General features: G+C 38.9%; 1 long non-coding RNA gene across 1 annotated transcript; it reads right to left on the bottom strand.

Moving 5' to 3' along the window:
• Positions 1-764: 764 nt before the first annotated feature.
• Positions 765-18,102, bottom strand: LOC139076256 (uncharacterized). Its single transcript, XR_011527671.1, has 2 exons — positions 17,877-18,102; positions 765-4,057 (listed from the first exon to the last, which is right to left on the bottom strand). It is a non-coding gene; the product is annotated as an uncharacterized lncRNA (long non-coding RNA).
• Positions 18,103-21,377: the final 3,275 nt, after the last annotated feature.

Here is a 21,377-nt window from a genome sequence, read left to right as displayed (position 1 = left end):
AGTGATTTATATCACTATAAATTTGTCCAAACCCGTAGAATGAATCACCAAACACCAAGAGTGAATCCTAACGTAAACTATTAACTTTGGATAATGACAATGTGTCAACATATGTTCATCATTTGTAACAAATGTACCACTCTGGTGGAAGATGTTGATAGTATGGAAAGCTATGTGTTATGTGGGGTATATGGGATATCTCTGTACTTTTCTCTCAGTTTTTCTGTGAACCTAAAACTGCTCCAAAAAAGGAAAGCTTACATTACCTCACCATTATGTACAATATTTTCTGTATGAAATTAAAGACATCACCTTCTATTCCTATGCTGCAAATATTTTTTAAAAATTATAATTGGATTTTTAATTTTATTAAAGAATTTGTTGTAATAATTGAGATATTTGCATGATTTTAACCTATAGTTTTAAAGGAAAGCTTCACTGAACTTAAAATTCTTGGTTAATAGCATTTTTCCTTCAGTCCTTCGAATAGATCATCTCAATGTCTTGTACCTTTCATGGTTTCTAAGAAGTCAGCTCTTAATCTTATTATTACCCTATATAAGATTCATTTTTCTATGGTTGCTTTCAAGATTTCCACTTTATCTTTGAATTTCACCAATTTGACTGTGATGTATCTAGGAGTGGTGTTTTTTGTGTGTTTTTTCTTACTTGGGTTTGTTGAATTTCTAGATATGTAAATTAAAGTTTTTCATCAAATTTTAAACATTTTCAGCCATTAGTCCTTCAGATTTTCTTTCTGCTCCTTTTTCTCTGTCATCTCCTGTGACTCCAACTACTCATATGTTAGACTGTTTTTATTGTCGCAGACATTTTTATGATTCTATTCACTATTCTTCAGTCTTATTTTTTTCAGTTTTTCAGATTGGGTAATTTCAATTGCTGTCTTTAAGTTCTCCTTGTTTTTCTGCCATGTCTAGTCTCTTTAGTGCCCATCTAGAGGTTTCATAGCTTTAATATTTGTTCTCTTCAGCTTAAGAATTATCACTTAACAATAGTATTTATTTCTTGATTGAGATTGCCTATGTGTTTATTCATTGATACCATATTTTCCTTCAGTTCTTTGCGCATATTTATAGACATGATAATCCTCCCTGTGGGGAGCCCCTTATATGCCTAAATACTTGGCTCACTGATAAGTTTTTCAAACATAGGGGAAACCACAGAAGACCAGGCTTACAAAGCAGTGCAAAGACATAGGAACAGGGCAAAAAAGCAAGAGAAGCTTCCAAGGATATGAGTAATTTACTACTTGTTTGCTTTGGGTTCTGTCTTCTGATCTTTAGATTTTCTGCTCCTTGATCTTCCCTCAATTCAGAATATACTCATTTAAGAAGAGAATCAAATTCACATATCCAGCTTGGCCTCACTCCACATTTAAAGAATAGATTTCTTTCTGCTCCCTACCTGCCCCTCTCTGGTGTCCCCTGGGATCTCCTAACATGTGAGTAGTTTAGCTATCAGCCAGGGCTTTGGCGAGTGTAGGTTCTCAATTTGAGTCTGTTGTTTTCATGCAGTGAGTTCAAAATTTTTAGCCCTTCCAGTGCAGTTTTCTTGAGTTTATTTATACTTTTAGACATTTCTTAGTGAATTTTAACAGTTTTATTTAAAGAGTTTTCCATGTTTTATTTATTTTTTTTTGAGGAAGATTAGCCCTGAGCTAACATCTGCTGCCAATCCTCCTCTTTTTGCTGAGGAAGACTGGCCCTGAGCTAACATCCGTGCCCATCTTCCTCTACTTTATATGTGGGACACCTACCACAGTATGGCATGCCAAGTGGTGCCATGTCCGCACCCGGGATCTGAACCAGCAAACCCTGGGCCGCTGAGAAGCAGAACATGTGAACTTAACCACTGCGCCACCTGGCTGGCCCCCAAAAGAGTTTTCCGTGTTTTATAACTATCTGTTGCAGGATCATGGACTCACTCTTTTCTCCACCATTACTGGAAGTTGATCTTGACTTTGAATACTTTCACTTTTTTATTACCAGTAAATGTACTTATTTCACTTCATTTTCAAAGAATGATATTTCTGTGTACAAAATCCTACATTGGCAGCTATGTTTCTCTTAGTATGTTAAAGATATTTTACCTTAAGCTCCCGTTGTTGCTCTTGGGGAATCAGCTCTATGTCTAAATTTCACTGCCTATTTCTGTAGACTGTTTTATCTCTTTCCTTAGTGAGTATTACTATATAAACTGCTATAATATATTTTCATTTTTTAAATATCTTGTTAGATACCTCTCTTTCACCTAAAATGTAAAGTTCATGGAAGCAGAATTTTTTCTGTTTTGTTCATTGCTTCACCCCCAACATAGAAAGTAGATGCTGTCACATAATAAGTATTCAGTAAATATTTGTTGAAGGAACCATGGGGGAACCTTTGTCTGTGTTCCTGAGGCAGTTTGTCTGTGTTCCTGAGGCAGGCTGGGCATAAGCTCAACTCTGCTTAAGGAATGCTTTTCTAAGTTCCTTAAGGAACATGAGACTAATCATGTATTGTTTTTATTAAGATTCAAGTGAAAAGGGGAAAAACAATGATCTATTGGAGCCGGTGTATATTATACCAGTAACTGATCAATAGTAAAGAAGTAGTTATTAAAGTGTAGCTTGTTTAAGAATTACTCCAGAGAGTCTAAGTCAGGAAGGATGGAGTGATACCGGGTAATGAACCTTTCACACTCACATCTCAAACTTGGAGAAACCTTGCTCAAAAGAATCACAATGTGCTCCCTGTAGCACGGGAATGGGTAGTTAGCAGCTGAGTTTGGAAAAACATGTCCTTCTCTGACCAGTGTCATTACACCGACGAGGGCATATCCTCCTTCTGCGTCCAGTCTCTAATCTCCATAATAATTTGCTGGGATTCCAAGAAAAAAACCAACTTCCTCGTGCTCCAGCTTTTGTCTTTGAGAATTAATTGTGGATTTACATTTACACTTTCATACTTACAAAGTGCTGAAAGTGCATTCCTGGAGGAGAACTGAAAACAGTAAAACATCTATAATAAATGGAGATTACACTGGAGAGGAGCTTATGGGATCGCACTTCGTTCTCTTGGACTGGCAATATTAAAATGCTCACCATCTGTCTTCCATCAATATTTATTTCTTTCACATTTGAATGTAGCCCCAACTTGGAGACAAAGGGATAAGAAATATATTCTAAAACTTGTGGGGAAGAGAGTCCACTACTTAACGTCATGCCTCTTGTCTGTTGACCTGTTTATTTCAGGCTCTGTTTCCATAATCCACAAATTCTTGCTACCACCTGATACTTGAATGTAAAGCATTAAAGTGTTGATTGCAAAGGTTTTGTTTTTAAGGGTCAGAGAAGGGTTAGGACATGCTGGGTCTGGATTTCATTCTTTTCTAGACTTCCTGTGTAATTTTACGCTCCTCCATCTGCACTCAGGGTCCTATTAGAATAAAAGAGAGATTTCAGTCGCTTTCTTTCATTGGGGTGTGACTGTGTTTCTAACAGCAACCTCCCAATAAAGGTGCAGATACTTATGCGAAGAAAGGTCATTCTTAATACACCTTGAATTTGGAATAATGCGTTTAGGAAAATAAGCTTTACACTTTCTATCCAGCATATCCTCTTACTTTCAATTTTAAAACAAGCAAGTCTTCCCCAAAGCTGTTGTGAGATTTCCTTTACTAATCTATTGAATTGAAGCATCTGCTTTTTGAGCGTCTATGAGGATGGTGGCAAAATTATGTGATAGTTATTGTTTTTAGCCATATAGTAAGTTTTCCCATGCACCCTTCACAACTCCGTATAATGGAAACTTTTGTTCTCCACCCCAATATTAGGGGATAGGAATGAGACTCAGTCTTGTCCAATAGGAGCACCCATCCCCCTGGCCACGTAAATTGGTTCAGAGGTAACAACGACATCAGCCAACCAATCAGACTCCTTGGGATATTTCTATTGGGACAAGGGTGGAAGGTTGTCTCTTACCTCTGTGGTCTGCTTGCTGGAAGGATATGAATCTTAGACCACTGGCAGCGGTCCTCCTCATCATGTGGGTGGAGTCTGCCAACAAGAGGAGAGAACGAGGCCCACACTGAGACAGAAGCGGAGTTGGTACATGACAGAAAGAGTCTGGATAAACTGGTCTGGATGTATTTACTCTTGATGCTGGGGCCACTCTTTCCCTTCCCAGTTACATAAGTCAGTATATATAGATTTTTTACTTTAAGCTAGTTGAATTGGGTTTCTGTTATTTGCAAATGAAAATATCCAGACTAAAATAAGCAACAGCAGCAACAACAAACAGAAATGGAAATATAAAAAACCATGCAGGAACTTAGTAATCCCTTGAATTGTACACATGAATGTTTTGGATATGTCACAGGCCTTGTCATTTTCCTTCATACCTTGGTTTTGTGTCAGGATTCCTTTACCCCCTCATGTATCCAACATTAATAAATTGTAATTTCTTGAATAGGGAAATAGAGAACTCATAGTACTAAGTTTAGGCAGATCCTGGACACATAGCCTTCTCGAATTCTTTCATAACCTGGCTATACTGCCATGTTAAGCTTAGGAAGCCAAGAATCATTATGGAGCAGGAAATGTCTCTTTCTCAAGGGGAGAATTCCAGAGTAGCTGGACAGGTTCATTCCTTTTGGGCACCAGGATTCCTAGCTCTAGCTTTTTAACACTTTAGGGGGAATTTTGCCTTCGCCATTGGAGATGTTACTTCAATGCTTACAAGTCAGAAGGATTAAAGATAGGGCACAGCTTGTCATACGTACGGGGACACTTTTGAGAGTGAAAGGGGTCCCTTTTAATAATTAGACCTGGGACAAGAGATGCACACCAAGAACATGCTGAAAAAGAGGGATGTGTGGTCATCCCAGCTAAAGATGCCTGGCTCTTTTTCTAGACTAGTGGCTTTCAAACTGGTTCCACATTGTATTTACCTGGGAAACTTTAAAACGAATACAGAAGCCAGGTGTCCCCACCCAGAGATTTTGACTGAATTGTCCAGGGTGGGATCTGGGAATTTCACTTAAAAAAAAAATCCCTTCAGTGATTTTACTGCACAGCCAGGTTTGAGGGCGATAGCACCTCTGCTTGAGTTTAACTATTTTCATTTTAGTATTCAAGTGTTGGAAGCCTGAGACTCAAAAGGCCAGAATCTGGTCTCTCTTCTTCCATTAGCTACATGTGTGAACTTGGACAAATACTTTTCTGGTCTTCAGTGGTTCATCTATAAAAAGAGGAGCTTAGAGTTGAAAAACTCTAAGACCTATTGAACTCTGATATTCCACAGTCCTGATCCTGTTGAAGAGCTCTTCTTTCAAGGGATTAAAAACTCTTGAAATCAAATCCTACTTTCCCCAGTCTTGGATCGTGACAGAACATTACTTGGAGGAAGGATAAACCAATTTGATTTTTTAGAAGCCAAGGATTTGTGGTATAAATGAAGTGACAGAACATACCCACATATTTGTTCCAGTGCTGTCTGACAATGCTTAGCTGTTTCTGTGCCAGCTGAGAGGATGAAAGCTTGCGGCCCTCAGAGAGATTATGTAATCTTTGCAATCTAATCCAGCACAACATCCAACAACTGAAATGTCGAAGGACAGGCTTGCCTTTCCCAGAAAGAATTTTTATGGTTTTATATAATGGGGAGACACTGCTGTGGGCCTCTTACAAATGACCCAATTCAGTGTGTTCTATCTACAAATGGAGACAGACTGAGGAGTATACAACTTGTCTAAAATGGAAGACCCGGTTCAGGGTGTGAAATGTATTTTAAGTCATTTTATGACTCAGTTTCTCATTCCCTTTAAGAACAAGATCCTTTAAGCCCTTAAGAGCAACACTGAATTACTTTAAGAAGTCTAACCCTATAAAAACCCTCCCTCCCTGCTCTGCTCCTTTAGCTCCTTCTGGGGTAATGCATCAGGTGAGACGTGCTGAACCTGCCTTCTTCCACGCTCTCCGTTGACCTCTTCCTCAAACTCACCGACTAGCAATCCTCCCGTCCCTTCAGCGTCCTTTCCCCATCTTCTATAGCATAATCCCAAAGAAATAAAGTTGAGGGGAGCACCTTGTTACCTACCATTTAACTCGAGTGAATCGTTTTTTTCCCTAAAGATTGGCACCTGAGCTCACATCTGCTGTCAATCTTCTTTCTTTTTTCTTCTCCCCAAAGCCCCCAGGACATGGTTGTATATTCTAGCTAGAGGTCCTTCTAGCTCTGCTACGTGGGATGCAGCCTCAGCATGGCCTGATGAGCGGTGCCATGTCTGCACCCACGATCCGAACTGGTGAAACCGTGGGCTGCCAAAGTGGAGCACGCGAACTTAACCAGTCGGCCGTGGGGAAACCCCCTGAGTTAATCACATTGAGCCTATTTGTCCAAAAGCGTGTTTGAGGTCCCACTAGGTCTTCAGCAAACCTTTAAGATTTACACTGCTCCAAGTTTTTTTTTTTTTTCCTTGCATCTCTATGTCTTGGCCTGTAAGACTCGAAAAGATATCCATGCAGTGAAATACTATTTTTCCTTTGCCTAGATCTAAACCCCAAAGAAAAACTCCATTTCCTGGCAATGGAGTATCCAATGGTATTGGATGAGAATTAAGGGGAAAGCAATCAGATTTAACTAATTTGCGTTACTGTATGAGTAGGACAAAAAATTTATGCAAGCTATTTATGTATTTGTGTTACTTTTTTTCTCTTTCTGTGTGTTTTCTACAAAGATTTTAAGTTTTTCCTAATATGCATTTCTTAGAACAAGTTGAGTTCCTATTTTGGGGTACTTGGTGTGCATTTCCCCAAAGAGTGGAGCTGTAAATGATGGTTAGCTGATCAACCAGCCCCCCAAAATCTGTTCAACTCCTCTTGTGGTGTACAAACACAGGACCATCAGTAACGTTGGAGGACTGGTGCGCAGAGAGGATCTGAAGGCGATGCTCAGGGCTGGAAGGCATTTCCCCTTCTTTTCCTGGCAGAGTGCTGGTCATAGGTACTGCTGCAGTGCTCACCAAGTGTCTCTGTGTCCTTCCTCTTCAGACCACCCCCCAGCCCCGCTGGGTTCCTAACCACAGCCCTTCACCCCACCTTTCTCACAGAGGCCACCTTGCTCCAATATTGCCAATCTCTTCTCCATTCAGCTTCTTCAGACCTCTCAAATAAGATCTCTCTTTTCTGAAAGTCTTCATAATCATGTTTTAGTATGAAAATAATCTGACTGAAATATAAGACTCCAAGATTGTACTTTAAAGGAATACACATGTTAACCCAAAAGCGTCTCCAGTAGTGGAGTCTTGGGTTGTCTGGCTCATTAAATCACACAGCTCTGCAGAGGGAGGGACTGTCTTGTGGCCAAGGGGCCCAACTCATCTGTATCTCTCCCAGAGCTACCTCCCCTTTCATATCCTCTCTTCTTTCCTTTAAAAAGGAAATTATGGAGTTTATTTACATAGATCACTTATCTGGAAGATAAATATCTAAACAATCATATTGTTTTAAAAATATTTTAAAAAGTGTTCACTATTTTCTTAAGTCAATGCAAGAATGATTTCCTATTTGCTCTTGTGCAGCAGTGCAGAAGTGCCAGGCACGGTGTGATCCAAGCAGCTGAGGACCACACAGGGGGTGCTGTTACCATCAACACACGCGCGTGATCAAGCAGATCATTGTGAATAGATCAAAGTGACTCCAAGAGTCCCTTTTATGAAAAAAAAAGTGATTTTGCACTGAGCGGAAGGCGTCCCAGCTATGGAAGCCGAAAGAGGAATTTGCTCAGCAAACGCGAGGAAGAGCAGGTGGCTGCCGCTGGGTCTTTCCCAGCAGAGTCCCCTGGTTCCACAGGCTGCTGTGTACGCTGCATCTGTACACCTGTAGTGAGTGATTCTGACACGTTGCAGGTGCACATCAACACAAACTTCGCCAAAGTACACGTTCCATAGAGCTTCGTGACTGTGGGATTTTTTCGTTGGTGCCACTTTTTTAGGAAGTGAGTGTTCACTGCAAATTCTGATTTTTGTTCCAAGGATGATAAGTAAAATGCATTAGTTATGGTTTTTGAGTACAGTCATACCCTCTTATCCACGGGAAGCACATTCCAAGACCCTCAGTGGACGCCTGAAACAGTGGATAGTACTGAGCCCTATAGAGACCATGTTTTTCCTATACATCCATACCTATGATGAAGTTTAACTTATAAATTAGGCACAGTAAAGATTAACAACAATAGCTAATAATAAAATAGAACAATCATATCAATACACTGTAATAAAAGTTACCATAAAATCCAGCAATCTCAGCATACGATTTTTTTTCTTTCCGTGTTAAGTTGAGAAATTCCACCTTTTCACTTGATGGAAGCCCTTTATGGCTTCTCTTTGGCATATCTGAATTGCAGCATCACTATCCTTGGGCTTTGGGGTCATTAGTAAGTACAATAAGGGTTCCTTGAACACCAGTACTGCAATACCGCAACAGTCAATCTGATAACTAACTTGGCTACTAAGTGATGCTGGGGCAGGTGGGTCTACAGCGTGGATCTCCGGGACAGAGGGATGAGTCACGTCCCAGGACGGACAGAGCTGGACAGCGAGAGATTTCATCATGCTACTCAGAATGGTGCACAATTTAAAACATACGAATTGTTTATTACTGGAATTTTCCATTCGATGTTTTCAGACCGCAGTTGACTGCAGGTAACTGAAATGAAGGAAAGCAAAACCATAGATAAGGAGGGGACGACTGTATTTTTTAAAACTTTGTCCTTTGGACACAGATGGCCATACAGCTTCCACACTGGAAATGGTTTGTATTATTATTACATCTATATCACAAGACTATTTCTGAAGCTTTATTTTTCATAAGCATAAGCTAACAGGCAAAGTAGGTTGTAGTTTATAAAAGCAAAGTTGTTATTTCATTTCATTAAACTAATGGGAGAGAACTAATTGCAGAGGTTAGCATAATCAGAATCAATTAATAATTGTTTAATATTCTTCTGGATCCAGATCAGTATTTCACATAATAATAGGAGAACGCAGGCACAATCATGGATTAAATACCATGTCAACTAATCACGTTAAACGTGCCGATTTAAATGCCAAGGGAATTAACGTGACCTTTCATTTATCAAGAACTGTTGGCATTTTGAAAAGAAAGGATTTAGAAAATACTTTTCTGTGCATACTTCAAGACACTCGGTGACTATCTGAACATTTCTTTCAACAATAGTCTTCTCTTCAAATTCTATGTCATAAAAAGAGCTAAATGTTTCTATGGAGGAAGATTTAAGTATTTCTCCAAGTGGGAGAATCATATTAACACTCAAAAGCTCTCTTGAATGTGTACTTATCTTTTTACATATTAAATGTATGTCTCAACTACGGCATAATTTGAAATTTTGATATATATGGACAAACCTTCAAGCCAGAGGGGAGGTTCCACCAGAAGCCCGTTTTTCAGGAGACTTTTAAAAGCTAACTCATCATTAAATGAGGCAAAAGTCAAGTAAAAATGAGCGCAGCCATGGTAGGCGTGATTCTAAGATTGCTTCTGAAGATGTTCTGCCCGAGTCCTCGCACCTATGGGTGTGCTGAGCAGGCACGTCTACGATTGTTCTCTTCCATGGCAAGGGGATTTCGCACAAGTGGCTGAGTCACTAATCAGCCGGCTTTGAGCTAACCACAATGCGGCTGTCTGCATGGGCCTAATCGAATCACGTAAACCCGCTAAAGACAAGAAGTTTGCCTGGCTGGTGACAGAAGAGGAAGCCAGAGAGATTCAAAGCACAAGAAGGATTTGAAGGACTTTGAAGCTGTCTGTGAAGATGGAAGGGACCATGTCAAGGTCTGGAGAGAGATCTCCAGGAGTGAGAGCGAGGGACCCCCAGCTGCCAGCCACCCAGGAAATGTGGACCTCAGTCCTGCAGTTGCAAGGAGCTAAACTCTGCCAACACCTGAATGACCTGGAAGCAGATTCTCCCTCAGAGCCTCCAGATGAGGCCCCAGTCCAGGCGACGCTTGGGTTCAGCCTCGTGAGGCCTCAGCAGAGAGCCCAGTCAAGACTGCCCGGAATGCTGATCCGCAGGACACGAAACAATGAATGAGTGCTGCTGTAAGCTACTAAATTGGTGGTAATGTGTTATGCAGAATAGAAACCTGCATGTGGGCCTGAGATGAAAGTGTTCTTTCTCAAGGAGGGTCAGAGCCCAACCACCTCTCAAGCTTGAGTCTTGTGTAGAAGAGGAGGACGTTTAGGGGAAGATCACTGGGGACCCCATTACACGGCCTGGAGGGGCCTATTTAGACAAGAAAGCTGAACTGCATACAGCTTGCTGTAAAACAATCCAGAAAAAAAAGGGTGGGGGCAAAACAAGATTACCACAATTTTGGTAATTGTTGAAAATATGTTTAAAATTTCCACATAATTTATAATATATTTCTATGTAATACGATATGATATATTTCTATATAATTACATGTGTTTCCATATGATAACGTATATGTTTAAGTACATATGATATGGTAAATATATAATGTACATTTAAAATTTCCAAAGGAAAACCAGGGAGAAACACCAGAGGACTAGAAGTAATCAGCTTCTGAAAGATAGAAGGTAGCTCTGATTCAAGTGAAGACAGAAGCATGACCCAAAACAGGCAAAAGAGAGACCTGATGCAAACAAAGGAGGAAAGCTTAAGAGTGAGTGAACCTTCCAACGATGATCTCGCTCCGGACGGTGATCAGAGCGATGGATGGAGACGGCTGGGGTGGCTGGCGCCAATCCTGGGACGATGGGCCACCCGCACAGGCAGCAAGGTGCGCAGAGGCGCTCAGAGGAGATGCAGAAACCCAGGTGGCTTCTCTGGAGGAAGAGGGGAATCTTTCCAGCTCCTGGCACGTCACGCCCTGCGGTAAAGGTGCTGCCTCGACCCCACAGTTACTCAAGATCGGCTGAAGCAAGAGGCACAGCTCCCGTACCCACAGGGGAAAAAGAAATCTCCAATAAGGTAAGAATTGCTTTTTAAAAGGAAAACCAGCACTATTAGAGTGAGGCAACAAGAACAAAAAGGCAGGATAAATAGCATCTGAAGCAATAAACTTAATGGAAGAAAAGAAAGAAAGTTAAATAAAGTGCAACGTTCCGAGATGAAGACAAGATGATGCCACTTCCATGGAGAAAGAGCAGAATCGTTATAAATATAGTTATTTGAAAAGAACAATAAAATATACATATTTTAATAATATTTCTATTTTTTGGAATAATTAAATATGCATAATAAGAAAGAAAAATAAAAATTATGGTAATGTTATTAACAATTAAGATTTTAGTGGAATAAAAAATAAAATTAAAGGAGTTAAGTAAAAACTCTATAATATTCAGATAAAAATATCCAGTAGAAATCCCTTTTGGATTGGAAATATCCATAGGCACACACTTCTTACCTCTGTCTGCTGAAAAGGCATGGGAGCAATGGCAACCCATAACGATGAGTACCCTAGTACCCGACTGTGGTCTCCAAACACCTTTTCTCTCCAAAAGGAAAAGGAGCGAAGTTTCTTTGGAGAATGCCCAGTATGAGCCTGGGCAGAGAATGCACTAGATAAGCCGGGACATCTTGCTGTGCTAGAGAGCAGGGAAGCTGTCAGGGATGACTAACGTCATTTCGAAAAGACGCAAAGCCAGTTTTGACTCACATTGGCTAAAGAACAGAAATTTGAACATCAAAAAGGAATCACGACTATAATGGATAGAAACACGTCAAACATGTAAAAATCCATGAGTTCATACTAAAACTCCACAATTCTATGCATAGACATTATTGTTGTCTTCTGAAAACTGTGAAATAATTAGCATTTATCTTGTCTTTTATGTACAAACTATTTCAAGATAACAAAAAGTTGATGAGGAAAAGTTCTCCTTTGTAGAATAATCATCTCTATTGTTAGAAAAATCAATATTTTCCTCCTCTAATAATGGTTAATACAACATTATTAATGGCTACTAAAATACGAGATAACAGCTTGATAAGCATCTTTATAGTGGATGGATGGGGCAGACAATACCTGAACCAACCGATTTGCCTTAACATCACTAAGAGAGAAGGAACTGCCTTCGCACGGCACACTAATACGACCCATGTACGAATCTTGCCAAAAGCTGAATCTGAATCTCACTGAGCAGCCAGATCTAAATGTTAGTTTAAGGAAATTCAGGTGACAAGAAAACCATGCTAAACAATACCACAAAGATGCAATCAACAAAATCCAAAATATGGGAAGTTCTACAGGACAAATGACTTCATTTCTTCAATAAACAAACAGTATTTCAGAAATGAGTGGGGACTGTCATGGAATGAAGGGAATTAAGAGACAAATCAACCAAATGCACTATGTGGACTCATTCTCGTTTGAACAAACCAACTGGTGTAGATAATCAGAGAAAATTGTTCATGGACTACATGTTAAATGATATTAAGGAATTATCATTAAGAGTGGTAATGGTACTGTAGTTAAGTTGAAAAGAAACGTCCTCGCCTATTAGAAATATTTAAGTACTTATTGATGAGGTGATAAGATGTCTTGAATTTGCTTTAAAATGCTTCAGCAAAAAAATTATTATATTTTCCATATATGTGTACATGGTATGCGTGTAAAAATAGATCAGTAAAGTGGAAAGTGTTAATCGTTTTTGAGATTAAGGATATATATGTGGGGTTTAATTATATACATGCAAAAATGCACACACAGCTTTAATATTCACTCACAATGCAGCACCAAAGGGCCAAGAAAGAAGATAGATCAAAAGACTTAAAAAATTTCACTGGAAATGCAAATGGAGGGACCAAAGAAAATGGAAAGGGGAAATATTTGCAATTTTTCTTTTAATTTCAGAACTTTAAGAAGGCAGAAATTTTTATAGTGCCAAGTAGAATAAATGAAAAGATCTATTTTCCGGACACATCATAGTGAAATTTCAGGACATCAAAAAAATCTGAAAATCCTTTAGAGAGGAAAAGACATTACGTATCATGCAGCAAGAATTGGAATGACATTTAACTTCTCAGTGGTAAGATAAATACACAGCAATGGAAAAATATCTCTGATGGTTTAAGAGAGAAATAATTCTTTTCAGCTTTATTGAGATATTGTTAACAAAACTGTAAGATATTTAAGTATACAACATGGTGATTTGACATCCTATATGTTGTGAAAGGATCCCCCATCTAGTTAATTAACACGTCTGTCATCTCACATTTTTACCCCTTTTTTGTATGAGAACATTTAAGTTCTGCTCTCTTGGTAAGCGTCAACTATACAATATGGTGTTAACTACAGTCACCATGTTATACATTTAGATCCTCAACTTTACTGCTCTTATATCTGAAGGTTTGTACACTTTTACAACCCTTCCCTAAGGAGAGAAATAATTTTGAAGCTAGAATTTCATGTCATTTACATGAAAAGACAAAAATAAAGACATTTTCAGTTATTAAAATGTAATTCTCACATACCCTCTCTGAAAGATTAACTGCGGAATTTACTTAAGAAAAAAAATCAGTAGTGACAACAAAAACAGGTATTAGTAATTATTAAGTATTGTTTGTAAGGAGTAATAATAATAAAATATGTAATTAAAAACCCAAATGATCTCAATATAGGAAGAGGAAGAAAAAAATGTATTTGGGTGCTATGGATAGGATTGACCCAGCATTACTTATAAACTATATTTAAATATGTGTTAAAATTTTAAGGTTTAAAATATAAGTGCAAAAATGAAAAAGATAGGCAATATCAAGTGTTGGGGAGGATACGGAGCAATTAGAACTTTCATGCTCTGTGGTGAGAGTTCGCGTTGGTATCATCACTTTGGGAAACCTGCCGTCTACCAAAGTTGAATGTATAATGTATGATCCATGTATGATCCAACAGTTTCATTTACAGAAATACAACCAACAGAAATGAGTACTAACATGCATCAAAAGACTGTGCTAGACTATTTATGGCTGTGTTATATGTGATTCCCAAACACTGGAAACTATCCAAATGTCTATGAACAGTAGAGTGGATAAATTTTGACATAGTGACACAACGAAGTACTATACAATAATGAAAATAAACAAACACTACATGCAATGATACAGATGAATCTCACAAACATAATGTCAGCAAAAAAAAAAGATGTTGCCTGATTCCATTTATATCAAGTTCAAAACCAGGCAAACTAATCTGTATGTTAGAAGTCAGAGTAGCGGTTATTCTCGGGAAGGGGATTAGAACTGGAAGGGGGTGCAGGGGACCTTGGGATGCCAGCAATGTCAGTCTTAACCTGGGTGTGAAAAATCATCAGGTTGAAGACTTCTTAAACGTCAACAATAAGAAAAAAACTACCTGATTAAAAATGGGCTGAAGACCTTAACAGACACCTCATCAAAGAAGATACACAGGTAGAAAATAAGCAAGCGGAAAGATGCTCCACGTCATAAGTAATCAGGGAATTGCAGATGAAAACAACCCTGAGATACCACCACACACCTGCTAGAAAGGCCCAAAGCCAAAACAATGCGCCACGGTCACTTCGGAAGATAGTTTGGAGGTTTCTTACAAAACTAGACACACTCTTACCGTTGATTCAGCAATCATGCTCCTTAGCTTTTACTCAAAGGAGTTGAAAATTTATGTCCACAGAAAAACCTGCACACAGATGTGTATAGCAGTTTTATTCATAATTGCCAAAACTTGGAATCAACCAAGATGTCCTTCAGCAGGCAAGTGGATAACCAAACGGGTACATCCAGACTTTGGGATATCATTCAGTGCTAAACAGACATGAGCTCTCAAGCCTTGAACAAACAAGGAGGAAACTCAAATGCATATTACTAAGTGAAATAAGCCAATCTGAAAAGGCTGCCTACTGTGTGATTCCAGCTATATGAACTTCTGGAAAAGGCCAAACTATGGACACAGTAAAAAGATCAGTGGTTGCCAGTGAGGGGTGGGGTGTGGATAAATAGGCAGAATGCAGAGGATTTTTAGGGCAGTGAAAATACTCTGTATGAGACCATAATGATGGACACATGTCATTAAACATTTGTCCAAACCCATAGAATGTACGACACCAGCAGTGAACTCTACTGTAACCTACGGACTCTGGGTGATAGTGCTGTGTCCGTGCAGGCTCATCGAGCGTGGTGAGTGCTGTGGATAATGGGGGAGGCTGTGCATGAGTAGGGGGCAAAGGGTATATGGGAAATTCTCTGTACCTTCTGCTCTATCTTGTTGTAAATCTAAAAGTGCTCTAAAAAATACAATCTTCAAAAAAACCATCAAGTTGTATGTTTATGATTTCTTTGCTTGAAATCAATTTTCAAAAATTTAGAGAACTCCTAAAATAATCTTAAAAATATCAAACTTCCAAACTGTGGATTGAAGTGAAAACAGAATGACTGATCAACACAAAAATAAGTAGAAGAGGAAACACCAAGGAATAAAACGCATGTTAAATAGAGCACCAGACAGGACGTGGCAGAAATCGCCAAACTCAGGCATCTCGAAAATGGGAGCGGTTTAATTTACCTCTTAGAAGACAAACATTCTCAGATACAGTTCAGTTTTAATTAATTAATTAATTTTGTTTTGAGGAAGATTAGCCCTGAGCTAACACCTGCTGCCAATCCTCCTCTTTTTGCTGAGGAAGACTGCCCCTGAGCTCACATCCGTGCCCATCGTCTTCTACTTTATATGTGGGACGCCTGCCACAGCATGGCTTGACAGGCAGTGCATAGGTCTGCACCCGGGATCCAAACCGGGGAACCCCAGACCGTTGAAGCAGAACGTGCAAACTTAACCACTGTGCTACCGGGCTGGCCCAGTTAAGTTTTAGATCTAGTCTATATGATTTATAAAAGGTCCATTTAAGCAAAAGGACACAAAAGGTTTAAGACAGTAGGTGAAAAAAATCTGTAATAGGTGAATATTAACAAAAAGAAATCTGATATATTAATATTTAATAGCAAAAAAAGTAGATTTCAAGACATTAAAAAGGACAAAGAGAGATATTTCAGATTTATTAAGGAAATAATCCATCTAGAAGGAAAGACAGTCAGTAAGTCTTCAAAGTACGGCAATCACTAGAGAAAGGTCGAGACCATGGTCATGTGAGGGAACTTCATGTGCCCTCTCTCACACAGAAAATATGTATTCTGCTCAAAAACAAACAGAACGTTTACAAAATGTACTTACATACCACATAATTTTATTTCAAACCCTGTAAAAATGAAATTTCAAAACCTTTTACTAAAGATAAGAAGCCAAATTATCATATAATTATAGGTGTCGATCAATCATGAGTGTGCGATTCTCCCATATTAATTACATGCTTTTTGTGTCGTAACTGCAATCTGATTTATTAAAGAGTGAAATTATACAAGACCATGATGAGCTCTAGTTATTATCGCTCAGGGCTGGCCATGTGAAAAGCAATAATGTGAATGGATAGAAATATGACCTACGTCTCAGAAATTTCCTTAATAAGAAGCCTTGTGAGAGAACCTTGGACTGTGCTGGTCTTCGTATCAATCTTAGATGTCTCTAAATTCAACCCCTTTTACCCCGTGAGCTCCGGGGCAGAAGAGAGGAATCCGTCTTACGTGCTAAAGGCTATTTGGGCACAACAGATGGTAGCGTCAGCTAATTCAGGCATTCCCCAGTCTTGCCGCAGACAACTGCTCAGGCAGCAAGTGTGTGCAACTCTCGGTACCACCACCAATACTGCCTCTCTGCTTCCCTGTTTGTGTCACATTAGGCACAATAAAGGCCTTGTGACCGGGAGCTCCGTGAGCTACAGTGCCTTGAGGCTGAGTCTGCACTGGCAGAACAGCACGCTGAGTCTCTTGCTTTGCCAAGAAATGTCGTCACACAGTAAATGGGAACCGAGTCTAAGTCTGGGCTCCTTTCTGACGCAAGAGGAAGGATCTTAGAAGAAATTTCCCCCAAAAGAAGACAGTTGCTCAGTTGTAAATGGAGCCCTTGTTTAAGATAATAAACCAGTTATTCATTTTGACTGAACATGTTTTCAATTGGAGAGAAAGTCTAGAACTGTATGTTCTAAAACCAATTTATAAATTTTCTACGAGACACTCGTCTTTTGTCCCGCCTTTATCTACTTCTCTGAAGAAAATAGTGTACTTGATTCATAGCTTTAGAGAGCATGTTAACAGCCAATTGAATATTAATCGTTGGATTTTTCACCCCCAACCATACAAACGTCACTGAGTGTGCATGTGTGCACGTGTGTGTGTATGTACACATAGGTAGTGGTATGCTGGTTAATGTTTACACACTGGACTCTCTGGAGAACAAAAGGGCTGGTTTGTAAGTTTGCTGGTTTCTGTGATATAAATACTCCCTTCACGACTGATTTCAAGCTACCAACGCCATTCCTGAAAATTTAACCATCAGCTGTTGCAAGCCACTGGGAGCCAGTTCCAGCAACCAGTCGGGGGGAAAGCTCTTGAACCATCAAAATCAAATTGGCGTCTGCATCTGTATCTTGCTATACCGAGTATGTAGTTTAGGTCGTATGATTTATGGTAAATGTAATCTATGGTATTCTACTCAATTATATTTTTACTTAGGCAAAGATTCTGCAGCACAAATATCTTTTTATACCATCAGCCCGAGTGTGAGATGGTTGAATATGATAGCACAAGAAAAAAATCAAGGCTGTGGTAGGAGGAAACTCTGCAGAATAAAAGCAGATTTTAAAGAAATATTTTAGGGGCTCTTTAAAGCAGAGTCTGAAAACAATAAGCAGGTCTTTGTGTTGGTTTGTTTCTCTTTTTAAATGCGAGGTAAATCATAAGCATTACCTTTGTGCTCTGTGTAGCCCTGAGAAGAGCTTCTCAAGCTGTATTTCAGGAGCGCAACGTCAAAGCCGTGCTGAGAGCTTTTCCTCTGGAAGCAGACAATGGCTTTTATAGACGGGAGCGGTCATTCAGCTTCCCTCCCCGCCTGTGTGCCTCTGAAAAGCTTCGTATGATTTTCAAATGGGAGAAGTGATGACTGACATCTTCTCTCAACTTAGAGATGGGCCCCTTTTAATCGGGAAACCTGGAGGGTATGGAGCTTCCTTTTTTCCCTAAGTTATTGTGCCACTTAATTGCTGTTCAAATTTTTGAAGTAAGACATCATTTTCCAAACATCAGTAAATTTTGTTCTATTCAATTTTATGCATTATACCAAACAACACACACACACACACACAATTTAGAAATTTTTCAATTCACATGAACTCTCCAAGAAATTGCACTTCTTAGTAAAGAATTTTTGGAATGAAAGGAATTCAGAGGATGGGTCACACATTAATCGACACTGCCAGTCCAGCTGACACAGCCATGGACGTTTGGCAATCAGAGTGGCATTCCACCTCTGAAAAGAGCAAAGCCAGCCTGGCAATAACCTCAGGAATGATCACAAACACTTATTGAGCACTTACACACATCAATTCACTGCAGGGTTTTTGATTGTATTTTATAGTTGATTAATTAAGGTTTCACTAGTAAGAATGTCCACAGTGTTGGTAATAGTAATTATCTAAACGAAGTGAAACCTCTTGCAGATAACGGGTGCCAATCTTTTGCTGTTAGCAGGCCCTTTGATTCTACTATTTGTCATCGTGTTCTAACATTTTTCATGCCAAGCTATAGAGAGAGCTATTTTCATGAAAGTGATTGCTTCACTTTCAAGTACTTCCAAACGTAATTTTGAGTAGTAAATACTTGAGAATCTATTTTTGTACTTTCAATCAATTCATCAAATGTTTATGAAGACTCTACCACGTGTCAAACACTATGCTAAGTCTGGGAGAAACCCTGGGCTGTGGCATCTGGAACACTTGGGTGAGGTGTCATGAGATGCGGTGTGTGTCCTGTTCCCGATGTGCGACCTAGAGGAGAGTTTTAGATGCCTCACCAAATGGTAATTCCAAAGCATAACTTAACGTGTCCTCTTAGTAGTAAAATAAATGATGAGCAACAGTTACTCAGGTGAGCTTGATAGATTGACTGGAAATATATAAAAGTGTATGACGAAGTTGCAAATGAACCATCAACAATTTGATCAAAATGCTTTAGTTTGTTGAAATATGTTTAACTAAATATCAATAACATCATTAATATCATTAAATGTCATTTTCAAATCAATGATCGTCATTGAATTTTCTCATTTCTGAGCTGAATCATTCTCAGTATGCTTTATTTCTACCATAGTCAAAAATGCTGTCCATAAATAAATAACAATAGAAAAAATATTTAAGAATGTAGGTAGCAAGATGATTCACATTAGCGGTTTTCAGACCTGGATATAGTAACTCTGAGGCCACCTAAGACTTTCCACAGAGTGTTGAAACAAAGATAGATAGTTTTACGGAAATAAATCCGTTTAAAAAGGTTCTCTTTCATGACTGTCTACTTTCTGCTTCACAAAAGAAAGGGCACCACCTTAGGGCGGGGAAATCCCTGGAGCACCACGGACACCATTGGAAATGTTGGTCTGGGTGTCGAGGAACGTAACGACGGGGTAAGACATCATTTTTCGCAATCAGGGAATATTCAGTTCCTCGCCTTAGAAAATTTAAGAAGGAATTAAACTAATTGTCAAATGATAGATTGAAAATATTTTTGATAAGAGATTGCATTAGTCAGGGTCCTGCAGAGAAACAGAACCAATAGGATACATATATATAAAGAGAGAGAGAGATGATAGAGAGAGAGATGGAGATATAGACAGACAGACAGATAGACAGCGAGAGAGAGAGAGATTTTAAGGAATTTGCTCACATCATGGTGGGGGCTGGCAAGTTTGAAATTTATAAAGCTAGCTGACAGGATGGAAATTCAGGTCAGGGTTGATGTCGCAGCCCTGAGTCCAGAATCTGTAGGGTGGGCCAGCAGACTGGAAACACAGGCAGAGATTCTATGTTGCAGTCTCGAGGCAGAATTGCTTTTGCTTTGGAAAACCTCAATCTTTGCTCTTAAGGTCTTCAACTGATTGGATGAGGCCCACCGACATTATGGAAGTGATCTGCTTTGCTTAAGGTCAACTGATTATAAATGCTAATCATCTCACAAATGCCTTACAGCAACATCTAGACTAGCATGCGATTAGAGAACTGGGCGCCATAGCCTAGCCAAGTTGACACACACAGTTAACCATCACAAAGACCACATATGACTTTTTGCATATACCCCAAGAGTTCAAAAACCTGAGTGGCATGGCTATAACAAAGCTTCCATTCCTACCTGCTCAGTTAGACAGACAATCTCTCCACCCATAAAGATGAAAGTTAGAGCAGAACTGATGCTCAACCCTGTCTCATTCTAGCAGTAAGCAATATTCATCCATGTTGACATAAGGTCATTTGTAAAATATTTCCATCTGTCTCCCTAAGAAATGCATTTCCTTAATAATTACGCATCAGAATTTATAACATATTTGTGCTGTTTAGTTCAACTGTGTGCCAATGACTGTAATGAAAACTCATTTCAAAAAATTTTTGAATTCTTAGACGCTTATGGGCGGAGATCTTTAAAAAATTGTTTCCAAATGGGTACACATACTTTTATTATAGAGTAATCTGATGATTAACAAAAGATTTTTAAGCGTAAAAATATAAAGTTAGGAGAAAATTCTGTGGAAGGAGTAGAATGGAAACACAAACACAAAAGCAAACTAATATGGGAATTTCTGATTGGAAAGCATATTCACTGATTTTTGAGTGGACTATAGTTAGCAACACTCTGCTTGGTTTTAAGGTTATTTTGAGTGCTTTTAAAACAGTTTTATTTTAAAAGGTCAATAGTTACATTATACTGGAAATGATATTCTTTATAACTGTTTATCATTATGATGAGAAATTTTAAATGTACATTTATACAGGCAAGAGGATAGATAGTTTTTCGAAATTCTTTTGGCAGATATTTAAGAAAAAAAAGGTTAGAAGACTAGTGTCATATGTCTTGAGAACATAAAAGGCATTTCTGTCTAAAAATAACTCTCACTAAACCAAGGAAACTCTTCAAGTTCTGAATTCTGCAGAATAATAGCTAAAATCGGGCTGAACCTGAGAGATCATCTCATTCAGTTCCATTATCACAAATGAGGAAATTGGGCTCAAAAAGGGTGTTAGCATTTCTCCACCTACTCCAGTATCTTTGACTACATCGTGATGTGGAGATGTCTTGACAAGGAAGTTGGCGCATCTTTGCTGTCCAGATGAGAATGTAAGGGCAAATCAATAGCATCATAATGCTAAATATATGAAAAATATGAACATTATAATGGTATCTCGTTAAGAAATTCTTTTACTTAGC

This window comes from Equus przewalskii, chromosome 15 (assembly GCF_037783145.1).
Source record: "Equus przewalskii isolate Varuska chromosome 15, EquPr2, whole genome shotgun sequence".
In the NCBI taxonomy this organism is placed as follows: Eukaryota; Metazoa; Chordata; class Mammalia; order Perissodactyla; family Equidae; genus Equus; species Equus przewalskii.
This window is presented reverse-complemented; position numbering and strand designations above follow the sequence as displayed.